Source organism: Carettochelys insculpta, chromosome 1 (assembly GCF_033958435.1).
Source record: "Carettochelys insculpta isolate YL-2023 chromosome 1, ASM3395843v1, whole genome shotgun sequence".
NCBI lineage: Eukaryota > Metazoa > Chordata > Testudines > Carettochelyidae > Carettochelys > Carettochelys insculpta.
Window position 1 is genome coordinate 319,564,666 of NC_134137.1, and position 17,721 is coordinate 319,582,386.

Sequence of the window (17,721 nt, forward strand, 5' to 3'; positions counted from 1 at the left end):
ATACCATTATTTTCCACACAAAAAAGGCTCTTATTCTTTTGCTCTTTCTTTAGAAACAAGTACTGTATTTATATAAAAGAGGAAACAGTTCACTATGTAATGCTTTAAAAAAATGTCCTCAAAAAGCTGGAGGCCCAGAAGCATTATCAGTATGAACATAGTGGTATAAATCAGTGGAACTATTCAACTTACCCCAGCTGAGAGTCTAGGGCATCATTTCTTTCACTTCCAACACCTGGGGGCTAAATGCTTCAAAGCTGGATGCATAAAACTGAGGAAAGGACATTCATTTTAAGCACCTAAATAATACCCTGATCTCATAAACACTTATCCACTTTAAATTTAAGTGCCTGGCACACTAGCTGGATGAACGGCTAAGAATGTGGGTGTCAGTATTTGCATGATTGAGCCCTGTGTGGTTTCAAGTGGTGAGGCCAAATACCGTCAATTTCTCTTAACGGCCGTGTCTACACTAGCCCCAAACTTCGAAATGGCCATGCAAATGGCCATTTCGAAGTTTACTAATGAAGCGCTGAAATGCATATTCAGAGCTTCATTAGCATGCGGGCGGCTGTGGCACTTCGAAATTGACGCGGCTCGCCGCCACGCGGCTCATCCCAACAGGGCTCCTCTTCGAAAGGACTCCGCCTACTTCGAAGTCCCCTTATGCCCATCAGCTCATAGGAATAAGGGGACTTCAAAGTAGGTGGGGTCCTTTCAAAAAGGAGCCCTGTTGGGACGAGCCGTGCGGCAGCGAGGCGCATCAATTTCAAAGTGCTGCGGCTGCCTGCATGCTAATGAAGCACTGAATATGCATTTCAGTGCTTCATTAGTAAACTTCGAGATGGCCATTTGCGTGGCCATTTCGAAGTTTGGGGCTAGTGTAGACGTAGCCAACATCAGTCTTTCTGAAAATCCTGGTATTTGTATATCCACGTATAAATACCTACATGTAAACATCCCAGGTTAAAATATTTACCTTGATTGAAACCTGTGGTATCTGCCCCCAAATAACATTTGTCTTTCATTTTATGCCTGTTTTCCTTGATTTTTATTGTGCTCCTTTTCATGTGAAAGAAAGAGAAGAGAACCATTGTCACCGATGTTGTACTTACTAGGTGACACTGCCCTGAGTAGCAACCCTGTAACATCCAGGCAGTCCTGTTCTGGTAAATTTCTTAACACATGAATGCTTTCCTGTTCTTGTTCTCACTGAACAGCTTTTCAATTTATCAATATGAATGCTACCAAATGTGGGCTACGTCTACACGTGAAGCCTACATCGAAGTAGCTTATTTCGATGTAGCAACATCGAAATAGACTAGTTCGATGAATAACGTCTACACGTCCTCCAGGGCTGGCAACGTTGACGTTCAACTTCAACGTTGCGCAGCACCACATCGAAATAGGCGCTGAGAGGGAACGTCTACACGCCAAAGTAGCACACATCGAAATAAGGGTGCCAGGCACAGCTGCAGACAGGGTTACAGGGCGGACTCAACAGCAAGCCGCTCCCTTAAAGGGCCCCTCCCAGACACAGTTGCACTAAACAACACAAGATCCACAGAGCCGACAACTGGTTGCAGACCCTGTGCATGCAGCATGGATCCCCAGCTGCAGCAGCAGCAGCCAGAAGCCCTGGGCTAAGGGCTGCTGCCCACGGTGACCATAGAGCCCCGCAGGGGCTGGAGAGAGAGCGTCTCTCAACCCCTCAGCTGATGGCCACCATGGCGGACCCCGCTATTTCGAAGTTGTGGGATGCGCAATGACTACACGGTCCCTACTTCGACGTTGAACGTCGAAGTAGGGAGCTATCCCCATCTCCTGATGAGGATAGCGACTTCGACATCTCGCCGCTTAATGTCGAAGTTAACTTCAAAATAGCGCCCGACGCGTGTAGCCGTGATGGGCGCTATTTCGAAGTTAGTGCCGCTACTTCGAAGTAGCATGCACGTGTAGACATGGCTGTGGTGTGTTAATACAGTCTGTTTAGAATTATACATTAAAATTGTAATGCTATAAATGTCTTTCTGCTTTTAATGAGCTCACATTCAATTCTGTCACCTTTCTTTTTCAATTCCCTGAGAAATTCCTTCCTGGGTATGTTAAACTCCTTTGTAGATGATCCACTCTTCCTTTGCGTTCCCATGCCAAATTGTGATGCCCTGTTCCTGCAATACATATCCAGTAGTATCTGAGGCTCAGTGAGCTTATATATAACTGGCGCTGCTTCTGTCCCATGACCTTGAAAGCTCTCCATTTCTCTGTTCTCAGCTTAGTCCCACTTCAGCATCCAATTATTTTTCCACTTTGTCTTATTTAGCTTGATCTAGAGGAGATTAAGGGATGATTTGATCTGTCTGTAAGAATCTACAAATATTTAATCTTCAATCTAGCAAAGAATCGTATAACATGATCCAATGGCTGGAAGTTGAAGCCAGACAAATTCAGACTGGAAATAAGGTGAACATTTTTGACTCTGAGAGTAAGTAACCATTGAAATACTTTACTAAAGATCACAGTGAATTTTCCATTGGTGCAAATGTGTAAATCAAGGCTGAATGCTTTTTTCCCCTAAAATACAGGAATTATTTGGAAGCAGTTCCATGGCTTGAGTTATACGGGCACTTGGAGTTGATGATTATAATGTCCCCTGCTTGCCTTGAAACCTATAACTGTATGTGCTCCCCTTTGCCCAGTGTGACTTACTCTAGGAAGCAGTGCTAGGTCCTGGCTTACTCTCTCTCCTCATGCAGTTGAATATAGGTAGAAAGTCTGTTTATGGTAGATTAACAAGCTAACAGCAGTTCCCCTGTGAATACTCCTTGGCAAACAAAACCATCACGGTATTTCCTGCTACACCTTAGCACAGTACTTAGGGCCACTCATGTTGTTTCCCCATTCATTCTCCCAGTGTATGTGAAGTAGCCTGGTATGAATTTGGCAATTTGCACAACGTGCATTCAGCTTCTGCTTTTAGTGAGAACCTCAATACTTCTGTATATATCTTCTCACTTAGTCTTTTCCATGCAATGTAACTGAGCCAATAAATTCCAGACCAACTGGTTGGTTGGTTGGTTTTTGGATGCTCGCCCCATTGAATACCCTCAGGCAAGTGAATAAGAGTGCAAATCAGTCATGCATCACAAACCTAATCAATATGAAACCACTCTGTCTAGTTCCAATTTACTGCAGCTCTGCAAAAATGTTATTTTCCCTATAGTCCCCAAAATAAGGCTAAATGAGGCTGCAACCTGGATTTTCAGCCCTCCTCTTAAAAACAGAAAGTCCCTTGTTTTGGTACAGGTATCATGTGACTCTCAACTCTCCCCTGCTCCCTCCCTGCCACAGACATCCCTGCTTTCCTTACTTCACAGTCTGACAGGAAGGAAAAGAGCCCAGAGAGCACTTGGAATTCCTTGGGCTCTGGGTCCATGATAGCTGAAAAGCTAGGAGGTCTTACTAACTCAGTACTGTAGTGTAGTCCTCTCCAAACAGAAGCAGGGTCACAAAGCTCCAGATCTAAACCTAGAGACAATTAGGGTCCAGGCACCCCAAGGGGATTAAGGGGCATGAATCCAAAGAATAAGCAACTGGTTGTACGCCATACTATTATCCTTTTAAAGTGTATCAGGTAAAGTCTTTTATGTCAGGTGGTGTAACATGGGTGATTAATATTATTGCATGTCACATGTATGCGTCAGCCAGTGACTCACTCTCCTGATGCATTGTAAGATGGGAGGTGTGACCTGGGAGCTCCTCATTTTCGACTGGTAGAGGGCCCACCATACTGTAACTCACATCCCGCCTGACACACTCATTATCCTCAAGACAGTGCAGCCAGAATTTATAGCTAAAAGAGGTCCCAGAGGGTGCCTTGGGTAAAATGGCGGTGTACTGAGCCTTTAAGTCATTGAGAGATGGAAGTATGGCTTGTATACAAAGCGTTTATTGATGTGTGCTGGAGTTATGTTTGCTTGGGAAGCAGACAAAGTAAATACCATTAGCTCGATTTAGGGGGCACTAATATCAAGATTACAATATTGCCTATTAAAGGCAAGTATGGAAGCGCCACATCTTAAAATCAAATTTATTAGCCTCCAGAGGTGTCCCGTATGTACCCCATAATGTCCCTCGCTGCTCTGCTCTGCCCGCTGCTGTCCAGTAACAGGAAGACTGAATTTCAAAGCAGGAGCAGCAAGCCTTTGGCTGTGGGCTCATGTTTGTACGAGAGCCTGAGAAATGTCTTTCTTTCTTTCTTTGCAATTAGCACTGTGAGTGCATCTACCCATTACAAATAGCCCCTGCAGGGAGTTTGTGATTTTGTCTCTACACTTGTTTTTTTTTTTTCTGTGCTGCCTGGTGCCAGCTGCTGCCCCATCGCACCATGTGGCAACAAGGCTGTGGTGGGGGCTGTGCTGGCATAAGATGATGAGAAACTTCTCCTCAGCAGCTTACATACATCCCTCCCCCACAGGTACCACACAGTCAGGGGCTTTCCAATGCTCAGCCACGTCACATGGGTAGCCCCCAACCCAACAAAAGGATGTGCCTGCTGTTTGGTTCTGACCATGCTGCCAGGCAGCACCATGTCATAGATTATGTGTGTTTAGGGCTCCAAGGGTGGGAAAGATATTTGGGGCTTTCTGCCACCGGGAGAAAGTCTGCCCTGGTGGCTAAGATACTGTGGGAGGACCACCTCAACTGACCCCCATTGAACCCCCCCGACCCCTAGCAGGGCTTGCTGCCACTGGGGAGATGTCTCCGCCAGTGGCTAAGATACTCAGGGAGAACCACTTCAACCAGCCCCCACTGAACCCCCCCATGCCTATAGCGGGGCTTGCTGCCTCCCGGGGGAAGTCCACCCCAGCGGCTAAGATACTGGGGGTTTTGCTGCTGCTGGGGGGATGTCTTCCCCAGCAGCTAAGATACTCAAGAAGGACCACTTCAACTGGAACCCCACTGAACCCCACTATGCCCCTAGCATAGCTTGCTGCTGCTGGGTGGAAGTCTTCCCCAGCAGCTAAGATACTAATCTCCCCCACTGAGACTATTCTTCCCTGCTTGTTAGCTGTATGGCTTTGTTTGCCTTGTAAATGTACTTTCATTGTCCTCTGCTAGTAATCAAGCCACTCAGGCCAAGTAAACACACTTTGTTTTCTCTTGGGCAGCGCCTCAATAGCATCTGCCAAAGTGGCCGATTACCATGCCCCTTCCGAAAGGCACGGGCTAGTGTAGCCACAGCCCTACATTACAGAGATCTTTTGAAAGAAGCCCTTCCAGAAGATCTCTTCTGAAAGAACATCTTTCAAAAGAGTGCGTCCACACACAAAAAAGCGGATCAAAAGAGTGATCTGCTCTTTCGAAAAACAGCATCCACACAACCCCCACTCTTTCGAAAGAATGGGACAGGGAGAAAAAATCAGGTGCCATGAAGCCTCCTTTTTCAAAAGAAGGGCCCTGTGGAGTGTCTACAAATGTTTTCTTTCTAAAGAAGTGTTTGAAAGAAGGAGCTCTTCCTGAAATGGGAAAGGAAGCGTGATTTCGAAAGGAGCACTGTGTTTTCGATTTACCTTCGAAAGAAAGCTTTTTGTGTGTAGACGCTCCATGGGATCTTTCAAAAAAATATTTCAAAAGAACTTGCTAGTGTAGACACAGCCTTGGAGTCTTGAAGAGTTTTCTGTCAAGGCAGACAGAATAGTTTGTCAGGAAAATGTTCAGCAAAGCTCACTTTTTGTAGGTAAAATAGGTCACAGTGGCTCACAATTCTGCATGTGCTAGTTAGGATGTTACAATTATTGCATGACAAATTTCAATTTTTACATTGTGAGATTGAGGTAGGCAGTGTGCAGGTATCCCTCCTAACTGTCATCTGTTACCCTTTCAGGCTTAGTTCCTAGGATGTTTTATACTAGCTATTTTTTTTTGACTGCTATTAGGGATATGAAGAGTGACATATGAGTAAGGAAATAAGCCTAAATAATTTCCTGAGAATAACAGGTAGGCTTTGCCTTTTTGGGTTATTCTTGCACCAGATATGCATTTAATACTCCCACTGTATCAAATTCATGCCAATATATGCCATCATTAATCTTCCAGTTAATTAAGTGAGTGTAACTTGTCATTAAGCAGAGAGTTTTAATGTTTGTGACTTTTGTCATGAAGCCAAGATATCCCTTATCCCTGCAAGATATGTCATATATGGGAAAGATGTTACGACACTGTTCTTCACTTGACTAACAATTTCCACAGCAATTTGGTGCTGATAAGTAATGGCCCAGCATTCATGGGTGTGTTGTCAGGAGAACTTGTGTGCTTCTCCATCCTCGGGAAAACTAGACTTTCACATAATAGTCTATGAAAGTACAATTGTCAAAGACGCACACAATGCTTTAGGTAATTTAGTTGATATGTGAGTCAGTTAAATTACTGAAAAACTTGAGGCCAAATTTCCCACTGTACTTTAAAGCTTTAGCCACAGTAATTAAGATGATTTTTTTTCTGAGTGCTCTTATTTGGCTTTTACATCAAATGTTTCAGCTTAGTTTGCTTTGGCTACATCTACACTACTGTGGAAGATTAACCCATTAAGGGTTCATCTTCCAGGGTTCAATTTTCATCTGGTATGGATGCATGAAACTGACCTCTCGGTATCGCAGTCGACTCCTGTACTCCTTACGAGACAAGTAAGGGAGTAAGGGAAGTGAACAGAAGAAACTCTCCCATCAACCTTCCCCAGCAAAGATGCCCCAGTTAGCCAAGAGCAGATACATCAATTCTCGCTATTCAGATGCCATAGCTAGAACTACATATCTGTGGTTGACTTACTTTGCACAGTGTATATGTATCCTTTGATTCCACTCTTCACTCACTGCCTACCATGCTGACCCGGCTCCTTTATACTTCTTTTACAACCAATTTAACAAAGAAATGCAAACTGAGTGTGTTCAGTTCCACCAAATCATCTACGTGTAGATGAATTTTAATCCCTTTCCACTAAACTAGATGTACTTTTTTCCATTCAGGAAGTTTCAAGTTGAGCAGACTGCCCTGCCACCACAAAACAGTAAAAAAAGAAAAAAGGTAAAAAATTTAAAATCACTCACACACACATACACACAGACACAGACAAAGGGGAAAGGTAAATTCTATTGTTAAATCTCTGAGCTGTAATCTAAAGTGTTAACTCAGCTATATTAAGCAAACACAAATTACCTGGGACCAGTTCCTCAGGTTGTGTTAATTGTCATAATTCTGTTGAAGTCAACTCACCTATGCCAGTACACATCACTCAGGATCTGGCTCCTGGCATTTTTCTTGAGCACCGTTCCCCAACAATTAACTCAGAACAAAAAATAATAACTTTGCCATTGATTCTAAACTGATGTCTTACATACTAACTAGCAAATATTTGTAAACTAACAAATTTATAAACAGTGTGAAGCCTGGGGAATCTAATTTAGAAAATGACTAAAATAACCACTGAAAATAAAGAAAATTCTTGGCTTGCTTGCATTCAGAGAAGTCAAATTCTACAGTTAACGTGGCAGCTGAGTCCTACAATATGTTACTTTTGGCAGCACCATTACAGGAGAAAAGATATTGTGTTTTGTTCTGCTAAATATAGGCGTTGGCTCTTCAGCATTACCTGTGCTGTGTATAAAAGCCTCAGACATAAAGATGAAGAGTTAGGTGGTGCCTGAGTAGGATAAAATGTTATGCTCTTATATAGAGCATTTTTATATTTCCAAAAGTGTAAACAGATGCAATCCACAGGAAAGTGAGTAGGGTCAGACACACTAATCAAACTTTTCAGAAAGTTGGTTTTCTTTATTATCCGGTGACACTTCTGCTCTTTTCTTGGCTCTTCAGTCTTCTTCCAGCCTCACTGCAAACTTCCCGAAGTCTTTTCCTTTGTTTACAGCAGCTTGAGTTTGTTCTGAAAAGCGATGGGTTTTGTTGCTCTCTTTGACCTGCTTTGTTATGGATATACACTTTCTTGGTTCAGAAGAGAAATCTACTCTCCAATGTCCTGTGAAGCTGTTTCAACAGAGCTTCTTAGGAGTAAAAGGTTTTTCATTTCCTCCCCATGGAGAACAGCAATGATCAGGCACAGGGAGATGAGAAGAGTTATGTCTGAGTCCTGAGAGTTGTGATTTGAAGTTGTATTTCTAGAAAAAGGTTTGATCCATTGTAAGTTAGAATCAGGCCAGCGATGGGACCTGGGACAAGGGCGACAATACACATGGTTCTCGCATTTCAAAGGGTTCCTGAGCTCCTGGCCGTGGCTACTGCGACTGCAATAGCAGTGGCAACCAGAACCTCAGGGCCTTCTGAAACACCACAGAATTGAAGTTCCTTATGACTCTGGGGGCTGGAGAAGGCCCAGAACCATGCTCTAGGTGGTGCCCCTTCCACCCAAGACTACACCCCTTGATAGAACTACAGACCCTTGATGAACCAGTTTAATGCAGTGCAAAGAGCCCTGGAATATATCCCCAGGAATTCTACTGTCTAACCCAGTTTACTGCAGCACCACTGTAGACAGTTAGGTGGGTCTGATTTGAATGTCACGTAGCATTGTGGATATTCTTACTAGACTTGATTAACCAAAGATTCCCTTTCTTGGATCCCTGGACCTAGGAAAACTCTGCAATCAAGACATACCCTCAGCAGGGATGAGTTATGACTGCTAATAATGGCTGCTAAATCAGTATTGCATGTTTAATTTTTTCCACATTTAGAATCCATATTGGATGCATGTGCCTGGGGAGAGGAGGAGGAAATGCAGACTAGGGAATTGGTATTTCTTTTGCCCTTGGCTGAAGGAAAACTTCCCCAAAACACATTGTATCCCTATAGTAATAATAGTAATCAGACTGGTCTTAAATCAGACCTGTTTCACCTATAAAGCTATATCCTCCTTAGTGGTATCAAAGATGGTGGAGTTGTCTTTCTAGCCTGATTTGATGATACTTCCTCCCCATTCAGTTCCCAAATAGGTCCTAGGGCTGCAGACTGGAAAGCTTACTGGCTGTCTTCTTTGGCATCTGGGGTCTCTTCAGGATACTCTTACTCCTCTGTCTCAGGTGAAGTAATCTCTTTGTATGGTCTGAGAAGCCCACGTAGGAAGATAGTGGGGTCTACGCTTAGAGAAATGTTAAGTACCTGATCATACTCTTCATAACAGCAGGTTGGTGGTAAGTTGCCAGGCTTGCCATCGAAGTCTCTTGCCTTGTGGTGCATGATCTTCAGTTTTCATTTTGCCTTGAACTGAGCAGATAACTGTTTAATCCCTGTGGACTCACCTTGCTTCATGCTTCATAGGTGTGCTCAATCCCACCAACAGCACCTAGAAGGGGATGGACACCCTGAACAGCACAGGCAGAAGGGTATGGCCTGGACTCTAGCACAAGCACAGAAACTTCCTGTTGCCCCAGGGAGAGCTAGAAGAGTAAAGCTCCACCCTCCACCAATACCCTCTTGTTGATGTACATGATTAAGCACATGGATGAGAACATCTTCTCAAATAATGACCCTTGCTAATCTCACACAAGAGCTCCACCTTCATCCAGACATCTGTGGTGTCAGGATCACATTTCTGCTTATATAGCTAATAGTCAAATGCTATGTTGTAATGAAGCAGACTACCTGGGGTTTAAATGCCAACTAGGTTTACGTACATTGGCAGGTGACTACTAGCACAGAGGCAGGGAGCAGGTAGAAAGGTGGGAAAACACAGTTCTTGGTAATTACAGGAAGACAGAGGTCTACGAGAACCAGAACTCATAAGCAGGGCTTCAGGCTGCATCCACACTACAAAGAAAACCCCAGTTTTAATTTATGTCCCCAGCAAGGTACATATGTCCATATTCAAAAACCTCATAGCAAGGTTAATATGTGGTTCATGCATAGGTGGTAAAGGGGCTGAGGGGCTAAATTAGCGCAGGCTAATATTTCAGTGAAGACATATGGGAAAAGCTTTTAGGGTCAGTGTTTAAGAGTATTTTGTTTTTCATTTGACACAGCTGCCATTTGCTGTGTCTGACTTGGAACAAGTAATGACAAAGGTAATAAATCTACCTTATTTCAGAATTGTGAACACATCAGTCACTTGTAAAATGGTGTTATGTGAAAGAAAAGCTAAACAAATTCATACTGCAAAATGATTATTTTACCCTAGGGACTTAATTTATACAACGCAGATTACTGGGACATAAAAGAATTCCCACTGCACATGATAGTCATTTGTTTTCCACTGAGTGAAACATAGCTCAGATTATGAAGATTTAATTATTCTAATGACTCTAAGGCTATGCCTACACTAGAGCATAAAGTCAATTTTAAAGCACTTAGCTCGATTTTACAATGTGTCCATCTTCACTGTGAATACCATTAGGTCAAATTTAAGGAGTGCTAAGGTTGACATTGTTGTATCAACATTCTGTGACAAGGGCTCTTGCCCCGCCTTGCTCCCGAGGGGTCCTGCGGCACCCTTAGGGTTCCACAGCCCAGTCAGGCCTCAGCGACCTAGTCCCAGTACACAGGATCTCACAGCCCGATCAGACTTCAGCAGCCTAGTCCCAGCTCACAGGCCTAGTGAGGCCTCAGTAGCCTCGTACCAGTACACAGGCCTGACGGCCCAGTTAGGCCTCAGCGGCCTGGGTTCTCCCTGCCTTAGGATCACAGGGAGGTCGGGGTAGGAGACCATGGGCCCTCCTACTCCAGAAAGCTCCAGCCCAGGGCCCTGTTGGTGGCGGGTGTGTGACCCCAGCCACCAGCTCATCGGGGATCCTCACTGCAACATGCTGAGCTCACTAGAAGTACTTGGGTTCCCCACCGTGGGCTACTTCCTACCCTGTTCCTGCTGCAGTCCACCATCCCATCTCTGGCTGCACTTCCTCCAGCTGCGGGCTGCTCCTCCGGTGGTGGCTGCCACCCCTGCTGCTGCTGCTGCTCCTTGGGCATCTGTGGCTGCTGCTGCTGCTGTTGCCACCACTGCTGCTGCTCTAGTGGTTGCTGTGGCTGCTCCTCGGGCGTATGTGGTTCCCAGGCGTCAGCAGGAGCCCATTCCACGCTGCTGGCCAACCCCAGCTGCTAGGCTTCTCCAGCCTTTATACCTGGTCTACAGCTGAAGCATGCCCAGGAGGGCCTCAGGGGCTGGGCCTTTTCTATCCAAGAGGCCTGACTGTCACCCCCCTGCTCAGTGTGGAGTCAGTACACTCCGTCACCCCCTGCTCAGTACAGAGTCGGTACACCCCTTCACACATCCAGTGCTGTGTGACGCCAAGTTCAAATTTAAAAGGTCACATTAATGCTATTGTGGAAACAGCATTTCTTTAAGTTGATTTCATTGGCCTCCAGAGGTATCCCACAATGCCTCACAGGTATATGTTCTGTCAGCTTTCCCTTCCCCTGCTCTCCAAGTGTGCAAGAAGTAGGAAACAGGAAGCCTGGCATTTTGAATTCATTTTCTTATGATCAGTGTTGCAATCTCATCTAGCCATGAAAAGAGCCCCAGCATGGAGCCATCAGGAGAGCCAGGGTCTCAGTTCAGCTGGTCGGCTAGCCCCCGTGCCCTAACGCAATGTGGTGGCGTGGCTGTTGGGACCAGATAGAGGCACATTAGACAGCAGGGCAGCAAGTCCTACCCTGCGTGGGGTGAAGGCTTCTTCCTTTCACAGGACTGAGCAGAAGAGGCTGAGAAACTCCTTTTCTCCGCTTCACTTTTGTATGGGATAGTCCTCCTCTCTTATGAGTACCATGTGGCTGGCGGACTAGCCGCCACCCCACCACACCACCTCTCTAGCCCCCCCATGGCAAATGTTTTGGGGGGCTGACTGGCCCCTGTAAGGCACCATGTTCCAGGAGACTGAATCCCCCCAATGGAAAATATTTTTGGGAGGCTACAGCCAGGGGTAAGACTCCCCCTATGGCAAATATTTTCAGAAGCTGGCTGGCCCCTGTGAGGCAACACACGCCAGTGGGGATGGCTTGTAAGAAACTAGGTGATTACACCATGTCAACAGGAGGTTCAGCTGACCCCTACCATCTGAACTTAGTTGAGGGCCAGCCCCTGGCCACACCTATTTTCAGGGCTGTCCCCCCCACCTAGGCACACAAGTGATACAGCAATGTCAACAGCTTATGTCATCTTCACACAAACCCACAACCACTGTGAGGCATTTTTCCCATAATGCACCAGCAAAAAAAAAAAAGCAAAACAGCACGCTATGGGGCTGAGGGAACTATGGGATAGGTTCCCATAATGCATTGCTGCAACAGTCAAACTTTGGCAATTTAGGGAGAACACACTAGTTCAACTGTGGTGCGATGCAGATACTCAACTTCAACTTTATAAAACCCTGTGTTAAAAGTCAACTTTAATAAATTTGACTTTATTTCATAGTGTAGACGTAGCCTAATGTTAGGCTCAAAAAGTGTTTGTACTTTTATTTATTTACTTGTTTGCTTACTCTAACCTTGAACTTTTTGTCTCCTTATTAAAATGGAATAGGGTCACCCAATGGTTAGATATGTTAATAGCGAGAGTTTAAAAAATCATGATTGGTCAGAATTTTAATAGCACAGAGTGATGTCATGGTAGGGGGTCTATTCTAGACCACCTAACCAGGAAGAAGAAGTGGATGAGGTTTTTTTTAAAGAACTAATAACATTGTCCAAAGTGTGGGACTTGGTGGTGATGGGGGAAAAGCATTAGAATTTTTTTTTCTTCAGAAAATGGAAAATATTGAGAGTTAGGCATAATGAGTGGGGGGTTCTCCTAGAAGTCATTTCTGGATCCAGTTCTGTTCAATACCTTTATCTGTGATTTAGGTAATAGCATACTGAGTACACTTATAAAGTCTGCATCTGATAACAAGTTAGGAGGGGTCTTTGGTCAATAGAGTAAAATAGAGATAGGGTTGCCAAATTTCCTTACTGCATGGACTGTTTGCCATTGCTGCAAATGACCTCCCATCTGCATGGTCAGGAAAGTTGGCAACCATAAGCAGAGCAATACCAAAAGCTGTATTTCATGTTGGGGGTTGATCCAGTGTGGTGACCACAACTGGGATGCTTTCCAGGATCTAGGCATCTGTGCATATCTTGGTAGGATGACAATCCATTACTTTTAACAAGGATGGTCCCGTATTTGAGGCACCAGGAAAGCATCCTGATTTATTTTAAGGGGTAACTTCTGCATATTCAGGCCTCCTGCTGAGCCAAACCTTCCCCCCACCAATATTGCAGATGTAGCTGCTGTCCAGAGAGCACATACTCACATGCTCTCTGGCCAAATGGGAGAGGGAGCCAGCAGAGGTCTCTGCTGTTGGGATGTGGCTGCCACCCCGTTCCCTGCTGTCCATGGCTCGTGGAACCCGGGAGCCTCACCAGCATGGCTGCTGCCTGGTTGCTAGCTCCCCATAGCTTAGGGGAGCCAGGATGAGCACCAGCACAACTGCAGCCCTGTTCCCAGAATCGCAAGGTATGGAGCAGCTGGGGAGATCCCTGGCAGGGGCAGCAGCCCCATTCCTGGCACCCCAAGGTGAGGGGCATCTGGTGAGGTCCCCTGTGGGGTGGCAGCCCTGTTTCCAGAGCCCTGATGCATGAGGCAGCTGCGGAGGTCCCCCACAGGGCAGCAGCCCCATTCCTGGTGCTCCAAGGCATGGGGCAGCCATGGAGCTACCCCCACCTCAGTGTGGCTTGTATTTGGGCTAGGAAAATGTGGTCACCCTATATCTTGGCCACAGGTTGCTAGTTTTTGCTTTGTAGCAGCTGGTCAGTGAGTATGATTGAGCCAAGTCCTGCTATAAACTGATAATGGGCTAAGTATGCCTTTACTTGATAACCAGCCTACCTATTAAAAAAAAGTCTACCTAACCATAATCTTGATTTCCTGCATCAAATGCCAAATTTTAAAGTATGTAATATTAATAAGTGGAAGTTGCTGGTGTTTTACTTTTATTCTGCCATTGAAAACCCTGAGGCTTATATGTGAAAAGGAAAGTTATCCTTCTACACATCAATCGTGCAAAAATAACTTGTTCTTCTACTTCTGAGTTTTCTTATTAATTTCAAGCCAAACGCTCAGCTGTCTGTGATTTATCTGATTCAGATATAGACGCTGAGTCTAGGTGAATACTGTGATGTCTGCTTTACAGATAACAGTTCTAATGAAGAGATAAAACATCTTTGCCTTTTCTCCCCTAACCAGGAACAATTAAATAACACAAATCTTATAAATGAAAGCAACATCCCTTGTGTTCTCTAATGTTTAATTAAAAGTAATAGGCACCTTCCTACAATATGACCAAAGATAAAGATACTTCAGTATATAATTAATTAACAATACATTCTGTGTAAGTCTTTAGTTCCCTTTTACAACTGGTGTCACAGATACAACTTACATTCTTAAAAACAAGATGTATTTAATGGTACTTTCTGTATAATTCACTTTTTAATTTTTAGCTTTAAAGATGAAAGTGGAGCTACATGCACCTAATTCAGTTGCAAATTCTGCGTAGAGGTGGATCTGAAGTAAAAACCTGCATTTTCAGCTAACTTGACCTGTAAGGAAGCTTTGATGTGGAAGACAGCTATGCAGGTGACCTCCCAATAGAGTCACGGTTTTGGTTCAACATATAACAAATGCTAAGCAACTATATCACTGAATAAGCTCAATGTACACTTTGAAGGGATCTAATTTTATCAAGTATGAACTCCTGTTTACACTCAAACTCATTGTATAGTTGAACATATTTTTATGCCTTTTGAATATATATATATATATGTATGTACATTAGATTTTTATGAAACGTGAGGACAGGTACACAGAAAATATACTTTCTAAGAGGAAGTAGGTATCTGCGGTGTAAAAAATCCATTTCTCTTACAATTTCTGTTATCAGACCAACTGTGAAACCTTCAAAGGTAATAAGCAGAACTGGTAAAACTCTGAGAAACCGGCTGCATGAGCAAGCTGAATTTAAAACCAAACAAAAGACTTTGCCCAGCTCAAAAGTAGAATTAAAGTCAACAGAGTAAAACCCACGAGAAGTGGAGCCACATGAATGGCAAATAAAAGATTGTGAATTACATAAAGAACCAGATTTTCAGAAAGTCAATTCCATGTGCAGAAGTGTGTGCAGTTACCCTGAGTGCATGTTAACTTTGATACTGGCATGTACAACATTTCTAATTGGATATCTAAACATATTTTGCATGGGAATATTTTCTTTATATGATTTGATCAGAATGAGGCCCAGAGAAAAGATCTGTTGCTGAAAGAAATAATATCTGTTGAATGTCAAAAACTAAATAACGTTGATCCATTTTCTAAGTTTAGGAAACAAATACAAGGGGAAATGTAATCATTGTGTGTCTGTAGTTTGAGACCAAGAACACAGAAATATTTTAGAAGTACCAAATTTCTTTTTTACAAGTGTGTATTTAACCCTTGGATTAAGTAGTTTTCTGCTTGTGGAAACTGCTCAGCCCATGGGTTAAATATCCTCTTTCAGAAAAAGAAAATTGGTACTATCTAAAATATTTCCATGTCTTTTGGAGAAGGTGAGTTGTTTATGTTTATCCTTTTGAGATTCAGTGAAACCTGTCCAATGTTAGTGAGCTTTGGGTATGCATATTTAATATTTGGACTGCTTTTTCTTGTATACTCTTACTGTATCTTTAGTTTACCATTCTTCATTTTGTTTGCAAGAAATATGTTCTATTGGTGGCTCAAGAGCTTTTCACAGAGTACATAATAATTAGATATGACCCTTAAGCTCCAGTATGGCAATCATGATATTGCAAACATCCCAATTCATTTAATTAGTCTTAAATTTGTTGCAGAATGTGAAGTACTGATTTTAAGTTTCAGCCAAGAGATAGGGTTTTTTTCCTTACTGACTAGGAAATTTAATTTAAAAGATAAACATGATGCTAAGCCCCAGATCACCACCTTCCTCTGGCACATCTGCTAAAATATTGTTCAGATATGATTTGGCAGTCTTATTTTTCTTTGACTGTATCTACACTGAGCCCTAGTGCCGATAGTTTGATGCAAATGATCAGTCTGGAAAATGCAAAATAGTGTCTTATTTGCATATTCAAGCAGCTAATGTGCATATTCGTCAGTCTATTTTGCATATCACAGCAGAAATCAAGCAGTGTAGACATGGTTCTGCCAACCAAAAAAAACTTTGTTGACGGCCCTTATGCCTGATTTTTTTTCCCAGGAATAAGATGTTGTGGACAAAGGGGACTTTTGCTGGCAGAACCATGGCGCACTGCTTGATTTGAGCTGCAGATATTCAAATTACCCAAAAGAATGTGCACATTTGCTGGGTGATATGCAAATGAGCCACCATTTTGCATTTTCGAGGCTGCTTATTTGCATCAAACTGTTGGCACTAGGGCTCAGTGTAGACACAGCATTTCAGTATGGAAGTCTTGAACTTCATTGACTAAAGAAAATGAATTCATGCTTAAGAATGAATTCTGCTTTGTAAAGCCACTTGCCTTAGATTGTACAGATTATAGACTTCTGATAATTTGGTTTCCTGAGCCATACCCTTCAGTGGTTATACCTTCTCTGTCAGAACACAGAACTTAAACAAATAATTGGAAAAGAGAGCAAGTGACACAGTTGTGATAGAACACAAATGTTATGCAAATTGTACCTTTTCACTCTATCTCCACATTTCACACCGTGAGCAGAATCTCTCACTAAAGGTTTCTTTTTTGGTTTTGGTTTTGGTTGTTGTTTTGCAATATGAGTGTGCTTACAGTAAGAGCCTGAATTCTGCTTCCTAGTCTCAGGCACCTGACGTGACTCAATGTTTCACAAGGTTAATATCTCCGGCTGCTTCTACACATACCACCTCATTCGCATAAAGGCAGCTGCACGAATTTCAAAGTGCAGACTTCAAATTGCAGATTGACAGTGCAGATGCAGGCAACTTCAAAATAAGCACCCCACTTCAATGTGAAGAAGTAGGTCTGTCCCACAAGAGCTCATCACCTAATATATTATACCTATATATTATATTGTGAGTCTTTAAAGTGCTACATGAAGCTTTTTTATTCCCTTACTCCAATCTAGTTCTGTGGGAGTAAGGGAATGTCAAAGTGGGGCACTTATTTTGAAGCTGCCCCCATCTTCACTGTCAATCTGCAGTTCGAAGTATGCACTTGGAAATTCACGTGGCTGCCATTATGCTAATGAGGTGCTGAATATGCACATTAGCACCTCATTAGCCTGCTTCAAATTACCTTATTACCATGGCACCTCCTCTGGGAGGTGGTATGTGTAGAAGCAGCCTCAGTCACATATCAGGGGTCATTATCTACTGTACAAAATATTAGAGAGAATAGGAAATTTTCAGCAAACAGATTTTCCTATCAAAAAGAGTTGATTTTGTCAAAACCAAAACTATTTGTAGGAAAGGGTAAGTTTTAATGACTTTATTGATACCAATGTTAGAAAATTTCTAAATTCTGAACACTCCATTTTGGCATTTTCTATATGAAAAAAATCTTTTTTCCCAGTTTACAAATTTTTTTTAAGTTTGTGCTATATTATAGCTATTTCTTAAAAAATGGGAAAATTGAAGTGAAATGTTTCAGCTGACCTGAATTAAGAAGATATAATTTTGTTGGTTCATGGAAATATTTGAGAATTACTTTTGGTCCTGATTTAGGAGAGGGATTTTTTTT

The 17,721-nt window shown here is 43.1% G+C and overlaps 1 long non-coding RNA gene across 1 annotated transcript in view; it reads right to left on the reverse strand.

The window, feature by feature from the left end:
* Window positions 1-221: 221 nt before the first annotated feature.
* LOC142007425 (uncharacterized) overlaps window positions 222-17,721 on the reverse strand; it is a 131,099-nt gene continuing 113,599 nt past the window's right edge. Inside the window, exon 4 of the long non-coding RNA XR_012643934.1 lies at window positions 222-271. This is a non-coding gene — a long non-coding RNA (uncharacterized LOC142007425). The remainder of the gene's footprint in view (window positions 272-17,721) is intronic.